Source organism: Capsicum annuum, chromosome 10 (assembly GCF_002878395.1).
Source record: "Capsicum annuum cultivar UCD-10X-F1 chromosome 10, UCD10Xv1.1, whole genome shotgun sequence".
Lineage (NCBI taxonomy): Eukaryota > Viridiplantae > Streptophyta > Magnoliopsida > Solanales > Solanaceae > Capsicum > Capsicum annuum.
Window position 1 is genome coordinate 123,144,718 of NC_061120.1, and position 9,343 is coordinate 123,154,060.

Below are 9,343 nucleotides of genomic sequence, written 5' to 3' on the forward strand. Positions count from 1 at the left end.
GTACTGAGTATGTAAAGCTGTAGATAATCACATATGATATAGGAGCTCAATAAAAATCAGAAACAAGTGAATAAATCGTAATAGGAGTGGACCACACTTACTAGAACTTGTGACAACCTGTACATTATATTTATTCAATCACTTTACCTTTGTTCTTATCATCTTTGTAATCATTACTGTATTGTACTATGACCATTAGGCTGCCTCTAATACATATCAACTGGGATCAACCCATGATAGGCTTATGCCCCTGGGATACCACCTATAAACACATAAATAGGGATCGACCCATGATAGGCATATGCCCCTAGGATACCACCTGATAAGAGAGAACTTCCATCACTTAGTTCAATTAATCTTTGAGATTGTTATTTTGGTTGCCACCACATTTTTTATACTTTGAAATAATGATACATCAATAAGAGACATATAAATAGACCAACAATGCAATAACAATGAAGTAAGAACTCATTGGCACATCAATGAAGTGTTTTGGAGTCATCAATGCCATAACAATGAAGTAGGAACTTATTGGTATATCAATGAAACGTTTTGGAGTCATTAATAGCACATGGATCTTGTTTGAGTAACCGGATACCTTCTGACATTCATTAGTGCAATAAACATGTAAGATTTGGAAAACAAGTAAGTATTGGAATGTCTTGACATCTTGTAGGGTGGAAACAAGTTCATTGGTAACGTAGGACATCATACAAAACCATTACGGATCACATGTTACTGAATAACTTTGGAAACTTTCTTAATAGAACAATTGTTCACTTTTATGCCAAAGATATGGTATAGAGTATGCTTTACATACCTGACTGTCAACCTTCAATACTAGTCCCAAACGGACTTTCCGTCTTTTCGGATCACTTATCTACAATGAACATATATAACAATCTAGTATTAGCGACCAAATGTCACAATTCAATTATTTGAATTCACGAAACTAGTGGTTAAGTAGTAAGCCTTAATTACACCATAAAGGGTGTCACTTTAACCCTCTTATACTCCAATTACATTCACATGCCATGCATATTCATACAACATCCTCCAATATCAAGTTTGGATTCATTTATCCTTCCAACCAATCCATTAAACCAAATTGAGCCATAGACATAAATAATCATCAATTCAATAGTATATCACCATATCCACCTTCCATAACTCAATTACCATATCCACCTTCCACAATTCAATACAACCAAACCATGCAAAATAGCCCATAACCCTATTTTCATCACCTTTCAATAACAACCAATACATATAATCCTCTATCACACATATACATATGGAAAAGAACAAAGGCAAACAATATTCATACCTTAGAATTCACCTCTTGACTATGCAATCCTGTTTGCACAAATAATAGGTGCTGTTCAAAGCTCTCGAGATGACAAACGCAGTTATCGGATTACTTTGGAATTTCTACGGTTGAATCAAAAGTAATTTAAAGGTCAAATTTGGCTAGGGTTTTTTCTTTCTCAATGATTGATAATGAAAATGAGTTTTTGAACTCATATACATGTATATATATACATATTCCCGTCCATAATATAATAGGAAATGACCAAAATGCCTTTAAAATTTAAATAATGTCAAATCTGTCCTTTGGTGGACTGTTTTGATAAGCTAAAGTAGATCGACCATAAATCTTTTCTCCGATATCGGATTTGAGTGAAATTGGTATCGTTGGATGGATAATTCAAAGGGCTTTCATTTCATATAAAGTAGGCCACCTAGTTCGTCCTGTACAAGGAGTTATGGTCGTTTGAAGTTGACCCTAAAAATCTGTTTTGATAGGCTGAAGTAAAACGAGTATAACTCCTTACTCAGACGTTGGATTTGGATGAAACTAATTGCATTGGAAAGAAGACTCAAAGATATTTCTTTTCATAGGTTGCAGCTTTCCCAGTTTATTATATTAAGGGAGTTATGATCATTCGAAGTTGACCCAAAAATTTGACTGGCCTCAGTAGTTTGTGTGCAGGAAATTTTCCTGCACATTTACTATTCCCAAATATCCCGGCCACCGTTTTATAGTTTCGAACATGATCGATTATATCCGAAACCTATCCATTTTTGAAAATCTTTATATCGTTAGAAAGCTTATTCAATAACCTTCGCATGGAGCCATCGACGGGCAAATTTCGGTATAAATAAAATAAAAAAATTAATTTCATATAAATAAGACCAATACACGTACTTGAATACGCCAATACACGTACTTGAATACAGGGTGTTACACTTGTATATATGCATTGTTGTTTATTTCTAATGTAATGTCATAGCTTGATTCCTTTGTGTCACATTATTTTTCTTTACTGATATACACGGTTTTAAAGTACTGAACTTGGAGAGAGTAATGATCTTGAGCATGAAATTGATGATTGATTGCCATAGGTATATTAAGTTTCTTTTGGTTAAGTATCATCATATTATTTTGTTATATTTTATTACCTGAGGACATGCAATATTCTAAGTTGAGTGTGTTTATGTGTTGTGGAAACATATCATATTTGATGCCTAAAACAAGGAATTTATGCTTGGACTTAGGCAATTTTGTTGGATATGATGTAGTTCTGTGTGATTGTGTAGGTAAAATAAGTAACAGTGGTGTTGTACTAAAAAGAAGAAATAAAAGTTCTAAAAAAAAGACAAAGTACTGGTCAAGCTATGAGTCGTCAAGTCACCTTATGACTCATAGACTTACTTATCAGGATACCAGAAGAAAAAGTGAATCTAAGCCACTAAGTAAATGTTGAATACGACTCATAAGAAGTGGATACGAGTCGTTTAGAGGACTCGTAAGTATACCAATGAGCTATGCCAAGGTCTAGCATTGAAGTTATGGAAGACTACGAGTCATAAATCAGACTACAACTCATAATGACTGATCGTAAGGAGAGTAGTATGTAAAACTCTGAAGTACAAGGTTCAAGTGATAACAAGTGAAAGAAAAAAGTGGGAAAGACCAAAAATTCCCCTTAAGAATTGTTTGGAACATGTTTAGAAGCCATCCCAACAACTTAGGTCATGACTCATAAGGTCTGGATACGAGTCATGGCTTGAGTCGTAGTCAGAAACCCATTTTCAAACTTTAATGACTAGTTTACGGCTCCCACATAACAACCCGTAAGGAAACATTACGAGTCATAATCTGGGCAGCTTTGACAGTGCTTCAGTATTTTAGCCATAACTTTTCACTCCAATATTAGATTAAGACAAAATTGGTATCACTGTAAAGCTAATTCAATTATATATATGATGGTGAGTCTTGAGATAAAAAAATTCTAAGTATACTAAAAGTTATACTTGTTGGATCGTTGGGTTGCCACATCCATGTATCCCAATTACACTTCTATGATGTTTTTAAGTCTTATTATGTATGGGTAATTAAGTTTTCCTAATTTAGTTAGGATTTAATTTCTAGTGTTTCTTGTAATCTATAAAAACCCTTTAGTTTTTGATTAGATATTCATACATTTACATATCGATTGATTCAGAAGGAGGCCTTTTGGGGCCAACTTCACAAACATCTTATTGTTCTTGGTTTGTTATTCAATTTAAGAATTTGGAATTTATTCTTTCATTATTGTGAGATTGATTTTATAATTTTATCTGTGGATTTCATTATTGATCTCATAACTATGAGCGTCTTATTCCCTTAGCTAGGGTTGTGGGAACCCTAACAGATTAACGAAGTAAGAGAAGTGTCAAGTAGCTCCAGATAAAGATTCTTGCATGTATTGAATTTTCTTCATTCTTATTGATTTCTTAGCGGTGGCCAACGCTAAGATCCCACCTGTATTCACTACTTTTGAACTTATTTCAAAAGAAAAGTAGCCATTTGAAAAAGAAGATCACAACATTAATTTGAAATATACTTCCATCTTATAATTCCGCCATCTCATCTACACCTAAAATGTAATAGATAACTGAGATCAAAATATGAATTAGTAAAGCGACATTCAGAGACTCAGATTCTTCATGCAAGGTATTGAAATAGTTCGACAGTACATGATAAATCTATTAAGTTGAGAAGACAGGGGAAACACAAGCCTAATGTTCGTGTTCGTCTTAGATTGTTTACAACCAAACTGAACCTTTTTCTCTTTTTTTTTTTAACCTTTTTCTTTTTTTTTTTTTAACAAATCCTTTTACTTTCCCGTATTGCCGGGTGATTTTACGAAGTTCGAGAATGATTTTCAGCTTATTGCCTGGTGATGGTGATTCGAGAATTGATTTCGACTTATTGCCCGGTGATTTTAACAAGTTCGAGAATGATTTTCGGCTTATTCCCTATGGGATCAATCAAAACCTAGTTGCTTCATACTTTTGAGTGTTATCATCAGGAAGACATCCGATATTTGTAATTGCATCAGTTGGTGAGTGCATGAAAATAAACAAACATAAGAGCACCATCATAGAGATGCAACAGACAAAAAGTCCAAATTATACTTTAGATTGGAGCTCCATTAAAGTCGAGGACAAACACAAAACACGAGATGATTTTGTAACAAAGATATGAATGACAGGCTTAAAAATATAAAAAGTGTAAAATTAAGTTCTTTTATGTAGTAGAATAGTATTTTCTACAGTTTCAAACAGGATTACAAGAAAAATTAAAGGGAGGAAGAAGAACGTAAGACACTTATAGTATTATCCGAAGTTCATCGGTCCTTCCAATGTTGTACATAATAATATTAAATCAAGGCTGTTACCAACAAAAAATATTCTGCGATATACTTTATCTAACTAATCGTCGCCAATTTCAACTCTTCTTATTTCTAGATTCTACTTACAAATTCCTCCTGTCTCCTGTCGGAAATAGATTTTGATATTACTTTATTTTCTGATGCAGTCATAGGTGAAGAAAGAACACTACCCAACACTACATCCGACAGATACGCAGGATAACAATGGTAGTTGACTTCCACCAGTTGAAGCCAACTCTGGTCAAACTGTACCATTAGTACTAACTTCCTTATCCTTTTTCTAGCTCCGCGTAGCGTAAACACGGGTAACAGATTCCCAGGAAGCAGCACGCACTAGTATCACACATTCCCAGAAGCAACATCCACGAGCATATGCCCCACATAATTGTAGGAAAATTTAAGCCCCAAGATCTTATTGAAATACAGTGCATCATTTTGCTTCGATCTCCGTGTGTCATTCCCTCCAGCGATCTCTCCAACAATCTAACAGAATAAATGCATTGATCAAAATGTCAAGAACTTGGTGACGGTAACAACTATAAAAAGGAAACAAAGGGAATTCTAGTCATTAAGAACCCATCCGTTGACACTTTCAAAGAGAATTCTAGTCATTAAGAACCCATCCATTGACACTTTCAAAGAGTGTGAGCAACATAACTGAAAACTAAAAGAAATTCTATATTAAATAACCATAAGGTACCATGATCTTCGAAAAAACATGTGCTTCTACAGATAAATTAAAGAGATCAAAGAATCTTCAGACACTTGGACATAAATGCCAATGAATAATATGTAGTAAATATTTATTTAGTTGACTTTCTTTGACCTTGCCCATCACTTGTCCAAAAATATATTAAATACATTACAAAAAATGTAGTTACTTTGATGTGTGTACTATATTAGTTGTTCATTAAATAAGCCTTGATCACTCTGCGAAAGCTGTCTTATAAAGATATTGTATGCATATGCCCTTTTACTGAAAAGCTTAAAGGATTTCTCGCTATTCATTTTGTTTTAAATAGTATAAAATTCAAAATCATAACTATTGCTTATGTTATGCAGGCTTAATTTACTAAAAACATGGGTATGTATTTTATTTCATTGTCACTGATGGGATAATACTGAAAAATGCATCAAATCACAACTCAAAGTAAATGTAGTTACCCTACAATTTAAGGAGGTGAAACAATTTACAGACAATTACTGAAGTACTGCAACATGGGTATAATCTGTCAATGAACAGGATCATCACACAATTGAAGAACAACACAGTATTTGTTAACTTTATATATATGACTAACTTTTTACAGAGAAATAAGAAAAGAACTTTTTTCCATCAGTTCTCTTTAAAAGTTGAAACAATTCTTTCTTGAACTTGGCATTCTTTTATTCTTAGCCAAGAGTACTGGTATCACAGTTCGTGACTAATTTCTCCACTAGTCATTTCTATATTTGATATGGTCACCACAGTTGATTTCTTTGATTTTATGTCTGAGAGATGAAGAGATGTGTTTGCATATCATGAAACTTCCGGAGAGCTTCAAATAATTATAGCGAAGTAGGATACAATTGAATGAATTCACCTTAGAATATGATGAAGCAATGACTGAGGCAAGTATTATTTCATCTGTTGATTTATCATAACAGCCAGCAAATTGCTATTATAAATAGTAAAATATCGATGTTCAATTCGATAATCAAGGTTAAGCTAATCGACAGATAATAGATGTGAGAAAGTGGAAAAAAACTCACCAAATTCAACACCTGGATATTGTTGGTCTCGGTGCATGAAAGACAGTACATTCAGCTTTGTTACAGCAGGTAATGGTGCCTCGTCATCATCAGCTTTTGGAACAGGTTCGACAATTGCGAACGTATCAACTACCTATTCAAATATGTTGACTCATATTGAGAAAGCATGGGACTTCCTTTTTTCATGCATCGAATCTCCCTCGGTTCGTTTGAAAATCATGGTAGTCTTTTTATAGAGATTATTGGGAACGGAAATGTGCTTGGGTTTATGAACAACGAGAAAACTACCTTGCCATGGAATGTATAGGTAGATAACGAATGGAGGTTTTGCACTACTTCTTTTTTATCTTTTCCAAATCAAGCAATTGATGGAAACCTCAACGAAACTCCAAAAACTTTAATTGCAGAACATCATAAATTTCTTAAAAATGGAAAAAATACTCCTTTACAATCCGATGAAGGTGCCAATGAATTCGTCAAAAGCTTCATCTTCTTTAAACCCTTAACATAATTTGAATAACCACTTAAAAAATCAATATAATCTCCCCTTTATCTACGAATTTTAAACTCTAATTGTACCCTTCATCTATGAATTTTAAAGGGTGTAATTGTAGAGGAATTACACACATTCCACAGAAAAGAATAGATAAAATAACACTTTATTTGTCATTTTATTACCCTTAATTAATTATTTTAAATTATTTACATATTAAAAAATATAATAATATTTAATAAAAAAGACATATATGACATATCTGCTTCATTGCTTCAATTGTAATTTTATTAAATATTACCCCTAATTAATTATTATATAAGTGTTAAAATAATAATAATATTTAATTTAAAAGTAAAAATAGATAGAAAATAATAAGTTAACTCTTGATGTTTTAAATTAATTTGACGTCTCACTTAAATTATTTTCAAAAGTACCTTTTATAGTAATTAGTTCTCCTTCCTGCAGGAGATCAAAATAGAAATGTCTTCAGTATTTCTGTGCAGCGTACGTGTAGTCACTACTACGGAGCTACAATAATGTTAATGTCACGATTCCATCTTGCTTAATAATGGTATTATGTCAATAGCAAGACTTTGTTCCATTGCGACAATATAAGCGACACAAAGAATAGCAAAATTGTAAAAACCAAACACGATGTATCAACCTAAAAAGCTATACCGTAACTACAGAGCTAAAAGGGAAACAATCCTAGACTTTTTTTGTAGCTTTTTCCTAGATTGTTGAAAGTACAGGCGATATGGGAAGGGATTAGCGAAAACTTTCCAACATATCAACAGATAATAGGAAAATTAGAATCAAAAGAGGCCATTCAATTGGACAATTTTCTCAAACAGGTAGAGAGAGAAGTTGACTTGACACAAATAATGAATTTCAACTAAACGAACCAACAGTGAGTTTAAAACAACCCAAGAATTCTTTTTCCCTAAATCAAACAAAGGTCCAAACAATCAAATTCAATTATGAATGAAAAGAAATCGTGTGATTTAGTTTTTCCTGAATCACACATAGAAGCTGAACAAAATTCAAATACGATGACTAAATTATGCTCGTGCGTCGATTAAATTGCTTATTGGGAACTCATCCGACTTGGTAGATGATGAGTCTTTAAAGCTAGAATCGACATTCATAAAGAGAAACAACTCTAGCCAAACACGTAAAAAGAACAACACCAAAATAAAATGTTACCAATTGACTTCAATCAATAACTCTAGCCAAATTAAGAATTTTATTACAGCCAATTTTCTTCAATCAAGATAGATTATATAACAGCAACTCACCCAGCTGTAGATTAAACAACAAATCTTAACCCAATTAAATGTTAATATCATGGAGCAATTAAAAAGAAGAAAAAAGGATCCTATTGCTTGTCGAGCTAACCTTAGATAAGCAGGCTCGATTTCTTTACCGTTCCCAGACACAAGGACCAAGTGTGGAGTAATAATCAGCGGCGGCAGCAACCACCAATCTCCCAAAACGTCGAGCCGCAATCTTCTTATGGTACTGCAAAAATACCTACTTGGAATTTACCAAATGTCCAACTATAAAGAACCACAAAAAAATATTACACTAAAATTGATTTTTGAACTAAATAATTATCTCCAAAGCCAGTATGTTCTTTCAAAGATTTTAGAGTTTCAATCTTTGATAGTTCTAGTATTTGGACAAGCAACAATCACAAAAATTGAGCTATCAACACCTCTAAAATTACCTGTGAAACAGAAAAAATAAAGAGACATAGGAACTCTCTACACAGTGTTGTGGTGGCAGCAGAACTGAAAGACAAGCTACTACACTTGGGTAGCCTAAAATTACTTGTGAAACAGTGAAAATAAAGTGACGAAGGAACTCTCTACACAGTGTTGTGGTGGCAGTAGAACTGAAAGACACGTTCTAGTACTTGAAACACGTGTTATCATTAGCTGAGTTGGTAGGTGAAATGACTATACTACCCTTGAAATATGTTTTCTTGCGGTTAGCATACATATCAAAACCTTCTTTTCTAGTTTCTAGTATATAGAAAACCTTCTTTTCTAATATATAGAAAAAAGAAATAACAAAACAAAAATGATTATGTTTTCTTAATAATCTTTGAATAGAATATTGTAGGAAATATGACAAAGCGATAACATTGAAATATAACTTCTGATTTTCTTAACACCAAATAAAATTATTTCATACTCCGATAATAAAAGGAAAAAGTTATGAAATAATTATTTCTAATAAAATAGATGAGGTACCAAATTTATACACCATGACAATTAAAGAGTTGTACACTACAATTCATGTTTAATTTTTTTTTTTTATTGAATTAAAGTTTGATCAATAAACATTATATTTTTTTAGAATAATTTTG

General features: G+C 32.8%; 1 long non-coding RNA gene across 2 annotated transcripts; it reads right to left on the minus strand.

Annotated features, from left to right (window-relative positions):
- Positions 1-4,628: 4,628 nt before the first annotated feature.
- On the minus strand, positions 4,629-9,042 carry LOC107845673. Of its 2 annotated transcripts, none has more exons than XR_001666947.2 (4): positions 8,699-9,042; positions 8,368-8,490; positions 6,474-6,606; positions 4,629-5,204 (listed from the first exon to the last, which is right to left on the minus strand). It is a non-coding gene; the product is annotated as an uncharacterized LOC107845673 (long non-coding RNA). The 2 variants fall into 2 exon arrangements; XR_001666948.2 differs by having other exon boundaries at positions 8,368-8,502; positions 8,699-8,957.
- Positions 9,043-9,343: the final 301 nt, after the last annotated feature.